Below are 14,981 nucleotides of genomic sequence, written 5' to 3' on the forward strand. Positions count from 1 at the left end.
AATGGGGATAGACCCGACACAAATAAGCCACAATAATACTACCTTCAAGGGAGTAATACCAGGCCAAGAGGCCCGCTGTACGGGCTCTCTACTACTAGAGGTGGTATTCGGTTCTCCCGATAACTTCCGAAGCGAAACGTTAACTTTTGACATCGCTCCATTCTGAAGTGATTATCAAGCACTACTCGGAAGGGCGGCTTTCGCTCGTTTTCATGCAATACCGCATTATGATTTTCTCAAGCTCAAGATGCCCGGTCCACGTGGCATCATCATAGTTAGCGGAAATACTGAACGTTTTTTACGTACGGAAGAGGACGCGGCGGCTCTAACAACAGCGAACTAGACGGCCTCACCAACTAGAAAAAATGGCAGGTCGTCAAGACCACGGACACGGTTAGATGAGTCCGGCGTTCCATCACGTATACATGAGACGGGTTTGATGATCAAACCCTATGAGACGATATCAGGGGCTCCCGCGTGTAATCAGGGCCAGCCCGGCTCAACTTGACTTCTCCTGAATTTTGATAGTTCATTGATAATAACCAATTCTTCCTTTTTTGGCACGGCAACTTTCACCTAAGTTCTTTCCTTTTATAGATGACAATCGTGCTACACCCTTCCAGGACACGGCACAATGGAGATACAGGCGCAGACGTGCAGCAGGGACCCGCCCAAAGGTTTCTTTTTAGATTAAGACCCTGCGTAAACCTTTTTTTACTGTCTCTTGTTGCTCATATCCTCCGGATACTCCACACAACTGAGAAGGATGCTGGCGTTATTGGCATGTGGCCATGCCAGGATTTTGCACGTACCTGGACACATGGGGTTTCTTATTAAGGGCATTGTTTAGCCCGATATATGTTATAAAGACCGAACACCTTAGGGAGTGTTCGACGTCGCGAGTTTGGCCCTATATGCATCAGCTCCGAATAATGTCTTTTGTCAAATGTTGGGTTTGCTCGGCTCCCACGTTTTGGTACCTTACGTTCCGTTATATCGGCCAAGGTAGCACTGGGAGAACTACTGCGATTGTGCCCTGGTTCATCCGGATGAGCACCTCAGTAGAGAAAGCCGAAAACTGACTATCAGGATATAGCGAGAGAATGGTCAACCACTCGATGACTCATCAGAATCTTCGGGATTCCTCCAGATTAATGAAGGGCCGTTTCCCAGTCATGTACGTACGCGCCCCATATTCGGATGAGCGCAGAAGTACCAGGGGCTATATAGTAGCCCCACTGTCAAAATCCTATGGCTAAGTGAAAGTGTTAAAGCAATATAGTCTGATTGCCTCGTTCGCTGCGCTATCAGTTCCTTAACAGACCAAGACATTGGATCAAGTGCGGATATGCATTTTTTGCGAACACCCCCACATTATATGCATGGGGGCGGAAGCCGACGACTGCAAACTTTCAGGATATATACATATATACATAAACGGCCGCACATGAGGCATCATAGTACTTTCGGGCAAAAGTATAAATACAACCTTGATAATTCAATAAAACATTGTTTTTACAATGGGAATACATGTCACTAGAACATAATATTCTTCAAGCACTGAGCCTCTATGGAACGAGCGCCTTCAAGAACTTCTTCAAAGTAGTGCTCGGCAGCCACTCGGCCTACGGCCGAACCTTGTGTCGCAACAGTGGTGGCCTCCATCTCCGCCCAGTATGTCTTGACATGGGCAAAGGCCATCCGCGCACCCTCTATGCATGCCGATCCCTTTACAACATCGATGCGTGGCACAACACCAAGGAATTGTTGCACTAAACTAAAGTAGCTATTCGGCCTTGGCCCTCCCGGCCACAGGTGATCCACAACGGACCTCATGGCAAGTCCGGACAACCTATGGAGCTCGGCCCACTCGGCCAATCACTCATTCAATAGCAGAAGACGGACTGGAGCGTGAAACTGTGACCAGAACAGCTTTTCCACCTCGGGACCTTTCTGATCCTTGAAGTACTCGACCACATCAGCAGCACTTGCAGCCAAATCCATGTAGGCGTCGGCAGAACTCCATAGCCGGTCCAGAGGAGCATACTTAGGATCTCCGAACTTAGTCCGCAACAAGAAGGGCTTCCCAGACACGATATCTGCAGCTCGATTCAGCTCCTCCTTCGTCGCTCTAATTTTGGAGCGGGCTTCCTTGGCAGCCACCAGGGCCTTCTCCAGGTCCATCGCCTTCGCCCGGTTTTCTTCTTCAAGAAGCTGGTAACGGTCAGCGACATCTTTTAACTCTATAGCCATCTTGGCTATTTTTTCCTTGCTCTCGCAATGTGCGGCCTGTTCGGCCCTTAACTCTTAGGCCACCTTTAGAGCGGCCGCATTGCTGCTCGTTGCTTGCTCCTTGTCTCGGGCAAGCTCCGCCTGAAGGGTCTCCACGGTGGCAGCTCCATCTGCAGTCACAGCATATTAAAGATACTGGCATCATGCTACTCTTATTATGTGACAATCACCAGAGAAATCACTCACCCTGTGCCTCGTCAAGCCGCTTGTTGACAAGCACGATGTCGACATCTGCCACATCAAGTTGCCGCTTTAGCTCGGCAAACCCATCAGTCCGACAAACCTTTCAATCACCGTACCCATCAGTGTACGGTGCGCTTCCGAGACGGCCGCTTGCCCTAGAAGATCCTTCAACGCGTCCGACCGCACACTGTACGGACCCTTGCCGTCGCTCCCCTTAGGAGCCGGATACTGGGGATCCCGAGTAGCCAAAGGGTTATCCTCCGGCCTTGGTGGATCAGGAGATACCCTTCGCGACGACACTTCAAGGTCGCCCGCTTCATGAGGCGGGGTGTCGGGGGGAGGCGTTTCACTCTCCATCATCTCCGGAAGAAGATCCCCCGAAGATGAACTCTGTCGAGACGGGCTACGATCCGGACTACAATTTATAAGCACTGGTTATTGTCTTCGGACGACAAACCTTATAGCTTGGTAGAGGGCTGATCCCCACGCGGACATTGTGCGGCAAGAATACCCTCCGAGGCAGGACCCTCTAACGAAGATTTCTTCTCCCGTTTGGAAATCTTAGTTTCCGGATCTTCAGAGGTAGTCCTCTTCCTTCCCTGGGGAGCAAGAATGTCAGATTCTTCCCTTTGGTTGTCCTCCCTCACGGAGGCGCTCACCCCCCCGGTTGGAATAAGTAGCGAGTGAGGCCCGCTTTCGCCCTCTCTCTTCCCCCCATCATCTTCCTTTGAGGGCACTGGATAAGGCGCCGGCTCGAGCATCTTGTCCAGTACCGGATTGTCCAAGATCTCAGGAAGGGGGCCGAACACCTAATCATCATCGCCTTTGCTATCCAGTCCTAGTCAAAGAACGGCTCTTTAGAATGATGCCATGATAAATAAAAGGACAACAGGTTCGGCATGGGATTACTTACTTGGGCAGCGGGGCGGTTGCAGCTCAGGCCCACGTCCTCGGTGGTGTCCGGACACTCTATTTGGGGTCTGAAGAACGATTTGTACATCTCTTCGTGCGTCATGCCAAGGAAATGCTGAATAACTCGCGGTCCTTCCGGGTTGAATTCCCACATGCGGAGGGGCCGTCGTTTGCAAGGTTGGACTCGACGAACCAGCATAACTTGCATTACCATAACCAGACTGAAATCTCCCTCGAAGAGATCTCGGATATGGCTCTGCAGTATTGGCACGTCCTTGGCTGCACCCCAGCTCAGCCCCCTGCTGATCCATGACATCAGTTGTGGTGGGGGGCCCGAGCGAAAGGCGGGGGCAGCTACCCACTTGGCACTTCAGGGAGCTGTGATGTAAAACCACTCCCGCTGCCACAATCCGGACACCTCTGGGAAGGAACCCTCTGGCCATGGAGCGTCAGCGATTTTGCTTATTAAAGAACCTCCGCACGCTGCGTGCTGCCCCTCGATCATATTCGGCTTCACATCGAAGGTCTTGAGCCACATGCCGAAGTGAGGGGTAATGCGGAGGAAGGCCTCACATACGACAACAAATGACGAGATGTGAAGAAGGGAATCCGGGGCTAGATCATGAAAATCCAGCCCATAATAGAACATAAGACCCCTAACAAAGGGATCCAGAGCGAGGCCTGGTCCTCGGAGGAAGTGGGAGACGAACACAACACTCTCTTGGGTTCAGGAGTAGGGACAACCTGCCCTCGGGCGGGCAGTCTATGCGAAATTTCGGCGGTCAGATATCTGGCCTCCCTCAACTTCTTGATGTCCTCCTCTGTGACGGAGGAAGGCATCCATCGACCTTGAAGGTTGGATCCGGACATGGTTGAAGGTCTGAAGCACCTGACCCGAGCTTTGGGTGTTAGAACTCGAGGCGGGGGAAGGATTCGATTGAGTGCGGGAGGGAAAAAAGAAAAAGCCTTGTCCCCTTTATAAAGAGGGTGAATATCGAGCATCCTCCTCGTGGCCGTTTGGGACTTGCCTAAGATCTAGGAGTCATACCAACAGGCACGGTTGGTTACCCACGTTTGTATTGATGAGAATCCCGTGATAAGGGGGACACGATCTCTGCTTTGACAAGACATGTCAAGAAAACCGCCTCGCATTATGCGCGGAGCTGGTTGTGAAAAACAGTTCTAATAATGACCAGGCCATGGCATGATGTCATGCTGTCAAAACATGTCAGCAGATTAGATTTTTGGAAATATTATTCTCTCTACGGTGGTATGTGGAACTTATTTTGTAGGGTCGGACACTGTCCTTGTATTCAAACTCTTCCATGGTGTATTCGAGGAGGAACTCGCCTTGCAATGCCGAAGACAATACTGCGCGCCGGACTTGTCGTCATTGAAGCTTGGTTCAGGGGCTACTGAGGGAGTCCTGGATTAGGGGGTCTTCGGACAGCTGGACTATATCCTTTGGCCGGACTGTTGGACTATGAAGATACAAGATTGAAGACTTCGTCCTGTGTCCGGATGGGGCTCTACTTGGCGTGGAAGGCAAGCTAAGCAATACAGATATGTATATCTCCTCCTTTGTAACCGACCTTGTGTAGCCCTAGCCTCCTCCGGTGTCTATATAAACTGGAGGGTTTTAGTCCGTAGGACAACATACAATCATACCATAGCCTAGCATCTATGGTTTAGCCTCTCCGATCTCGTGGTAGATCAACTCTTGTAATACTCATATCATCAAGAACAATCAAGCAGGACATAGGGTATTACCTCCATCAAGAGGGCCCGAACCTGGGTAAACATCGTGTCCCCTGCCTCCTGTTACCATCCGCACTAGACGCACAGTTCGGGACCCCCTACCCGAGATCCGCCGGTTTTGACACCGACAACTAGTAAAGTACACATCAATAACATGTATACCAAATATACCTTTGTTCACTTTGCCGTCCTTCTTATCCGCCAAGTACCTAAGGCAGTTCCACTTCGAGCGACCATTTCCTTTGCAGTAGAAGCACCCAGTTTCAGGCTTGGCTCTAGATTTGGGCTTCTTCATGGGAGTGGCAACATGCTTGCCATTCTTTTTGAAGTTCCATTTCTTTCCCTTGGCCTTTTACTTGAAACTAGTGGTCTTGTCAACCATCAACACTTGATGCTTTTCTTGATTTCTACCTTCGCTGATTTCAGCATCGCGAAGTGCTCGGGAATCATTTTTGTCATCCCTTACATATTATAGTTCATCACGAAGTTCTAGTAACATGGCCATAGTGACTAGAGAACTCTGTCAATCACTATCTTATCTGGAAGATTAACTCCCACTTGATTCAAGCGATTGTAGTACTCAGACATTCTGAGCACATGCACACTGGTTGAGCTATTCTCCTCCATCTTATAGGCAAAGTACATGTCAGAGGTATCATACCTCTCGACTCGGGCATGAGTCTGAAATACCAATTTCAGCTCTTGGAACATCTTATATGCTCAGTGGCGTTCAAAATGTTTTTTGAATTCTCGGTTCTAAGCCGTAAAGCATGGCGCACTAAACTATCAAGTTGACATCATACCGAGCTTGCCAAAAGTTCATAGCGTCTGCATCTGCTCCTGCGATAGGTCCATCAACTAGCGGTGCATCAAGGACATAATTCTTCTGTGCAGCAATGAGGATAATCATGAGATCACGGAGCTAGTCCGCATCATTGCTACTAACATCTTTCAACATAGTATTATCTAGGAACATATCATAAATAAAACGGGGAAGCTATACGCGAGCAATTGATCTACAACATAGATATGCAAATACTATGAGGACTATGTTCATGATAAATTTAAGTTCAATTAATCATATTACTTAAGAACTCCCACTTAGATAGACATCCCTCTAATCATCTAAGTGATCACGTGATCCATATCAACTAAACCATGTCCGATCATCACGTGAGATGGAGTAGTTTTCAATGGTGAACATCACCATGTTCATCATATCTACTATGTGATTCACACTCAACCTTTCGGTCTAAGTGTTCCGAGGCCATATCTGCATATGCCAGGCTCATCAAGTTTAACCCAAGTATTCTGCTTGTGCAAAACTGGTTTGCACCCGTTGTATGTGAACGTAGAGCTTATCACACCCGATCATCATGTGGTGTCTCGACACGACGAACTGTAGCAACGATGCATACTCAGGGAGAACACTTATACCTTGAAATTTAGTGAGAGATCATCTTATAATGCTACCATCGTACTAAGCAAAATAAGATGCATAAAGGATAAACATCACATGCAATCAAATAAGTGATATGATATGGCCATCATCATCTTGTGTCTTTGATCTCCATCTCCAAAGCACCGTCATGATCACCATCGTCACCGGCTTGACACCTTGATCTCCATCATAGCATCGTTGTCGTCTCGCTAACTATTGCTTCTACGACTATCATCGTTGCTGCTTAGTGATAAAGTAAAGCAATTACATGGCGATTGCATTTCATACAATAAAGCGACAACCATATGGCTCCTGCCAGTTGCCGATAACTGTGTTACAAAACATGATCATCTCATACAACAATTTATATAACCACATCTTCACCATATCATATCACAACATGCCCTGCAAAAACAAGTTAGATGTCCTCTACTTTGTTGTTGCAAGTTTTACGTGGCTGCTACGGGCTTAGCAAGAACCATTCTTACCTACGCATCAAAAACCACAATGCGGTATAGTGATTGCTTTTTGATCTTCAGAAAGAACCCTGTTCATTGAATTCAATTCAACTAAAGTTGGAGAAACTGACACCCGCCAGCCACCTGTGTGCAAAGCACGTCGGTAGAACCAGTCTCATGAACACGGTCATGTAATGTCGGTCCAGGCCGCTTCATCCAACAATACCGCCAAATCAAGAAACATCTAGTGACGGCAAGCAATATGTATATACCCATGCCCACAACTCCTTTGTGTTCTACTCATGCATATAACATCTACGCATAGGCCTAGCTCTGATACCACTTTTGGGGATCGCAGTATTTCAAAAATTTCCTATGATCATGCAAGATCAATCTAGGAGATGCATAGCAATGAGAGGGGACAGTATGTCAGCGTACCCTCCTAGACCGACAACAGAAGCGTTAAGAAATGCGGTTGATGTAGTCGAACGTCTTCGCGAGCCAACCGATCAAGTACCGAACGCACGACACCTCTGCAATGTGCACACGTTCAGCTCAGTGACGTCCCTCGTACTCTTTACCCAGTTGAGGCCGAGGGAGAGTTTCGTCAGCATGACGGCGTGTTGACGGTGATGCTGAAGTTACTGGCACAGAGCTTCGCCTAAGCACTACGATGATATGACCGAGGTGTGTATCTGTGGAGGGGGCACCGCACACGACTAAAACAATTGTCAACTTGTGTGTCTATGGGGTGCCCCCTCCCCCGTATATAACATAGGGGAGGAGGGGGCCGGCCAACCCTTCATGGTGCGCCCCAAGGGGGATTCCTACTCCTACTAGGAGTAGGTTTCCCCCCTTTCCTAGTCCTAATAGGTGGGGGAAGGAAGGGGAAGAGGAGAGAAAGGAAAGGGGGGCCGACCCCCCTCCCAATTTGGATTGGGCTTGGGGGGGGGCACCTCTTGGCCGCCTCCTCTCTCTCCATCTAAAGCCCATGTACGCCCATTTAGCCCCCAGGGGGTTCCGGTAACCCCCCGGTACTCCGCTATATGCCCGAACTCATCCGAAACCTTTCCAGTGTCCAAACATAACCTTCCACTATACCAATCTTCATGTCTCAACCATTTCGAGACTCCTCGTCATGTCCGTGATCACATCCGGGACTCGGAACTACCTTCGGTACATCAAAACACATAAACTCATAATACCGATCGTCATCGAACGTTAAGCGTGCGGACCCTACGGGTTCGAGAACTATGTAGGCATGACCGAGACTCATCTCCCGTCAATAACCAATAGCAGAACCTGGATGCTCATATTGGTTCCTACATATTCTGTGAAGATCTTTGTCAGTCAAACCGCAGAACAATATACGTTGTTCCCTTTGTCATCAGTATGTTACTTGTCCGAGATTCGATCATCGGTATCATCATACCTAGTTCAATCTCATTACCGGCAAGTCTATTTAATCGTTCTGTAATGTGACATCCTACAACTAACTCATTAGTCACATTTCTTGCAAGGCTTATAGTGATGTGCATTACCGAGAGGGCCCAGAGATAACTCTCCGACAATCGGAGTGAAAAATCCTAATCTCGATCTGTGCCAACTCAACAAACACCATCGGAGACACCTGTAGAGCATCTTTATAATCACCCAGTTATGTTGTGACGTTTTATATCACACTAAGTGTTCCTTCAGTATTTGGGAGTTGCATAATCTCAGTCATAGGAACATGTATAAGTTATGGAGAAAGCAATATCAATAAAATAAACGATCATAGTGCTAAGCTAACGGATGGGTCAAGTCAATCATATCATTGTCTAATGATTTGATCCCGTTAATCAAATGACAACTCATGTCTATGGCTAGGAAACTTAATAATCTTTGATTAACAAGCTAGTCAAGTAGAGGCATACTAGTGACACTCTGTTTGTCTATGTATTCACACATGTACTAAGTTTCCGGTTAATACAATTCTAGCATGAATAATAAACATTTATCATGATATAAGGAAATATAAATAAAAAATTTATTATTGCCTCTAGGGCATATTTCCTTCAGAGCGAGAGGTGCAGTGTGCCGCACAACAAGAGCAGATCCATCGGCGCTTGCCTGCAGTCGACAGGGCTTCGCAGTTGGGTACACGTCCCATCAGTACCCCCATTCCTCGCCAGGAGTGGACAAAGGCCGTCTGTGTCGCACTTACACCAGAGGCCGGCTGCGTCATACTTGCACCAGATGGCCGTCGCGTTGTTCGCATGGGTCATGCCGTTCACCTTGTGCACGGCCCGCTCGATGCCAACGCGCTGGTCGCTAGGCTCGACCACCTCCTTGTCCCACATGTCTACCTAGGCGCAATAGAGGAACATGGCCGTCGCATCGTCGAGCTGGCGATCTCCGATGAAATTGCCAACTTGGAGCTCCAGATTGCGCTCCAAATCTACCACGAGCGTGTCAACCGCTTGGACGAATGTCTGCACGAGTTCAGGCAGAGCCAAGAGATACCCTAGGCAAGGGCTGCTGGTCATGGACATGTTTATTTTCTTGAATCATTTCAACGTGGAGCGCTATGTACTCACAACTATCATAATATTGCTCTGTTTATTGCTTTGTTTGAATGTGTGTAGTCTGTTTTTCGTTCTTATATGTTATGTTTCAATGTGTGTATATATGCTTTCCATTCTGTATATGTGGATGATAACAACTAGATACAAATTAGTATACAAAAACAGATAGAAAAATGGAATTCATAATATATATTTATTGTTCATTAGTTCATCACATAATATATATAATATCAACACTTATATGTGATGGTACTTAACTACCATGCACAGTGCATAAAATTGAAAACAAACAATACTAAAACCAATAATCCCTCCCGGGGGCAGTATTCCGGCAGCCCCTTGCCAGCAGCTCCTTGGTGCGCGGCGTCTTCCCAACGCGGAGGCAGTACTCCGCATCCTCTGCCTCGCAGCGCTTGATGTACTGATCTAACTCTTGCTGGTGGACGAGCGCAAACAATCTTGCCATTTCGTCGGGCGCCCACCGGAGCTCCCGTCGGTGGCACACTGGAGCTTACCGGCCCACCTCGACGCAGCTATGAGGTGCCTAGTGCCTTTGACCTTCCTCGTGAAGTACCCGTCTTCGTACACCTCTGCACGATGATGCGCCCTCCCCCAAAGCTCCACCGCCTCCTTTTTCCAGGTGGCCTCAGGGGCTTCACGGGCCGCCTGGGACCTGGCTTCCTCCTCCGCCATCTCCTTCTTGAACGCCACTTGCCTGGTGAAAGGATCGGTATAGTTGACTAAGGGGGGGGGGTGAATAGGCAACTAACAATTTTTCGTTTTTCTTTACCAATTTAAACTTTGCATCAAAGTAGGTTGTATAGATATGCAACTAGGTGAGCAACCTATATGATGCAGCAACAACAAGCACACAAGCAAGCAAGGGATGCAACACAACATATGCTTGCACAAGTAAATGTACGAGATAACCAAGAGTGGAGCCGGTGGAGAGGAGGATGTGTTATGGAAGTTCCTTCCCTTTTAGAGGAAGTATGTCTCTGTTGGAGCGGTGTGGAGGCACAATGCTCCCCAAGAAGCCACTAGGGCCACCGTATTCTCCTCACGCCCTCACACAATGCGAGATGCCATGATTCCACTATTGGTGCCCTTGGAGGCGGCGACCGAACCTTTAAAAACAAGGTTGGGGCAATCTCCACAACTTAATTGGAGGCTCCCAACGACACCACGAAGCTTCACCACAATGGAATATGGCTCCACAGTGACCTCAATCGTCTAGGGTGCTCAAACACCCAAGAGTAACAAGATCCGCAAGGGATTAGTGGGGGAATCAAATTTCTCCTGGTGGAAGTGTAGATCGGGGCCTTCTCAACCAATCCCTAGAAAATCAACAAGTTTGATTGGCTAGGGAGAGAGATCGGGCGAAAATGGAGCTTTGAGCATTAATGGGGCTTGGGAAGGGAAGAGATGGTCAACTTGGGGAAGAAGACCCCCCTTATATAGTGAGAGGAGAAATCCAACCGTTACCCACTTACTCAGCCCGCGACATGCAGTACTACCGCATCTCCAAGCGGTACTACTGCACTGGCTTGCGGTACTACCGCAGGGAGGTGCGCTACTACCGCTCGCACGGTAGGAGCCAGGCGAGGCTCTGTTGCATAAGGCAACGAGCGGTACTACCGCGCGCCCTTGCGGTACTACGGGAAGGCAGAGCACATCCTGGGCTGGGAAGACACGGACTAATAAAATTACATCTATGGCTACTTCCGCTGAGTTTTGGTCAGTGCAAAAATCCGGCATGGTACTACACCTCATAGGGAGCGGTACTACCACATAGGGCGCAGAAGTAAAAAATTACTTCCGCCCCTACATCCGTACATGTCACGGTACTGGGCCAGAGGCCACAGTACTACCGCATGCTAGGAGCGGTACTACCGCACATGCGGTACTACCGCTAGCACAGGGCGGTACTACCGTGGCCAGCTGCGATACTACTGCTCCCTTGAGCAGTACTACCGCACGCCGCAGACCAGTAGCACTACGATGCCTTCATCTTTGCGGCTACAAGGGGAACAACCGGTGCTCCAAAGAGGCAAGGAAAGGAGGTGCAAAGGAATAGATGTGCACGTGATGATTCCACCTTATCCTTTCAAAAGAGGACCCCCTCTTAATAGTACGGCTTTCCTACGACTCAAATCCACAAAAAAGAAACATAGAGAAACACTGTCTTCGATAGGCTCCGAGGGGCACCAAATCGTCTTGTGCCTAGACATGAGATATCTGAAATGGTCAATGCACACGATTAGTCCGCAAATGTATTGTAATCAATCACCAAAACCACTTAGGGATAAATATGCCCTTGCAATCTCCCCCTTTTGGTGGATTGATGACAATACGAGATTCGCACATAGGGATATAAAATGAAACAAAGGCAAACCCGACATCTATAAAATATAGACGGGCTCCCTCTAGATGTGTGCTCTCTAGAGAAATGCTTTGGACTGCATGACACACATACTAGGATCAACACTCCCCCTATATTTTATAAACAAGGCAATCCTTGCAACAATATGAATGACAATGAGCATGGCAAGGTATAGAATTGAGCATGAAATGAAAAAGGGCACAAAGCATAATAGGCTCACAAGCTACTAAACGTACTAGACAATACGATAAGATAGTAAGATAAGCCGAGGACATATGTCTTACACCATATGAAAGTCTCACACGAACACACAAACCAACGATCCAAAGCAAACGAGGTTCAATAGAACGAAGGCAAAGCGACAAAGTGAAACAAGACACGACACAAGACTAGACACAAGACTTCGCAAATCCTACACTCTCTCCCCCTTTGGCATCAAGACACCAAAAAGGCAGAGAGGGCACCTATGACACGGGTGGTAGCTCAGCTGCAGTGATCACTCATCATGCTCCTCGTTTGTCTCGGCAGCGGGAATGGTCTCCTCCTCTGACTCAGTCCACTGGTAGCCCAGCTTCGCCATCCAGATAGCCTCAGGAGTGATGACCCTCTCGGACCCGCTCGACACGTGCTCGCCGAACATCCTCAAGATCCTCTTGTCGCACCGACAACTCTCCTTTTGAGCAACATGGGACTTGTACTGTCCCTTGGCCTGCATGCAGAATAGAGCCGTCATCTGGTTCTTCAGCTTCTTAGCCCAAGTGGGCTCAGACGATGGAGGAGAGTATCCATCAGAACTATCCTCATCCGCCTCCTCCTCCTTGAGCTCATCCTCATCCACCTCCATCCTAGCAGCCTCTGCCTCAGCCCGAATAGTGGTGTTAGTCCACTTGTTCTTGATGCGCAGCTTGATGGGCTCATGACGAATCCAGTTGGGGGCAACTAACTCTTCATTAGGATAGAGCTGCTCCCAAGTCCTTGAGATCAAGAGATGCAAGTAAGGTCCATAGATGGGTACCTTACGGTTGAACACGACAAACTGCATCTCACACCACACACTACTAGGGAAAACCTTATACACAGAACATTAGTAGTAGCACATGTTAAAAAAGCATGCTAGTGCTAAGTAGCAGTAGCGCGCTATCGTAAACCGTGCTATAGATACAATTGTAGCAGCAGCGCGCCTGAAGACAAAAGCGTTACTACTAAAATTCCCACTGCTAAGCCGATAGGCTACACATCCAAACTCCTCCGCTGTCGCCGCCGCCGTCGCCCGTCGGCCGCCGCTCGCTCTCCCGTCGCTCTCCGCACACCCTCGATGCCGCCCCCGACCACAGATTTGACGCCGCCCCCGACCCCGACCTTGATGCCACCCCCGACCTCGACGCCGCCCCCGACCTCGACGCTGCCCTCCACTGCGCGCCCAAGCCCCGACCTCGACGCCGCCCTCCACCGCGCGCCCGAGCCCCAACCCCGATGAGGGAGTCCTGGATTAGAGGGTGTCCGGATGGCCGGACTATACCTTCAGCCGGACTCCTGGACTATCAAGATACAAGATTGAAGACTTCGTCCCGTGTCCGGAAGGGACTTTCCTTGGCATGGAAGGCAAGCTTGGCGATACGGATATATAGATCTCCTACCATTGTAACCCACTTTGTGTAACCCTAACCCTCTCTGGTGTCTATATAAACCGGAGGGTTTTAGTCCGTAGGACAACATACAGAACAACAATCATACCATAGGCTAGCTTCTAGGGTTTAGCCTCTTCGATCTCGTGGTAGATCTACTCTTGTACTACCCATATCATCAATATTAATCAAGAAGGATGTAGGGTTTTACCTCCATCAAGAGGGCCCGAACCTGGGTAAAACTTCGTGTCCCTTGCCTCCTGTTACCATCCGGCCTAGACGCACACTTCGGGACCCCCTACTCGAGATCCGCCGGTTTTGACACCGACATTGGTGCTTTCATTGAGAGTTCCTCTGTGTCATCGCCGTCAGGCTTGATGGCTCCTACGATCATCAATAGCGATGCAGTCCAGGGTGATACCTTCCTCCCCGGATAGATCTTCGTCTTCGGTGGCTTCGCACTACGGGCCAATTCACTTGGCCATCTGGAGCAGATCGAAAGCTATGCCCCTGGCCGTCAGGTCAGATTTGGAAGTTTAAACTACACGGCTGACATCCGCGGGGACTTGATCTTCGACGGATTCGAGCCACTGCCGAGCGTGTTGCACTGTCACGTCGAGCATGATCTAGCTCTGCCGCCGAACAGTGCCCTGGAGGCCGCACCCGCATCGGCTTCGACCCTTAATTCAGAACCAACTTCGCCGATCAAGGATGGGTGGTTGGACGCCGCCTCGGGGGCTGCCATCCCAACGGCGATCGGGCCGAACACCAGCCCCGCACTCCGCGAGACTCGTGACTCCAAGGAGCCGGACTCCTCTCCAGACTCCGAACCCTCCGCGCCCCTGCCGATCGAATCCAATTGGGCGCCGATCATGGAGTTCACTGCCGCGGACATCTTTTAGCACTCGCCTTTCGGTGATATTCTGAAGACACTAAAGTCTCTCTCTTTATCAGGAGAGCCCTGGCCGGACTACGGTCGGCAAGGTTGGGATACGGACGATGAAGAAATTCAAAGCCCACCCACCACCCACTTTGTAGCCACTGTCGACGATTTAACCGACATGCTCGACTTCGACTCCGAAGACATCGACGGTATGGACGCTGATGAAGGAGACGATGAAGAACCAGCGCCTATTGGACCCTAGAAAGCCACCTCGTCATATGACGTATACATGGTGGACGCACCAAAAGATGACGACGAGGAACGGAAGGACGCACCGAAGGCTTGTTCCCTCGAGAAGCAGTCAAAGCGGCGACGCAAGCGCCGCCCCAAATCCCGCCTCGACAGAAATAATGATCACACAGACCCAGCGCTGGAGCAGGGCGAACCGCTGCCGGACAATGGCAATCCGGATAATCAAA

Source organism: Triticum dicoccoides, chromosome 5A (assembly GCF_002162155.2).
Source record: "Triticum dicoccoides isolate Atlit2015 ecotype Zavitan chromosome 5A, WEW_v2.0, whole genome shotgun sequence".
NCBI classification, from domain to species: Eukaryota; Viridiplantae; Streptophyta; class Magnoliopsida; order Poales; family Poaceae; genus Triticum; species Triticum dicoccoides.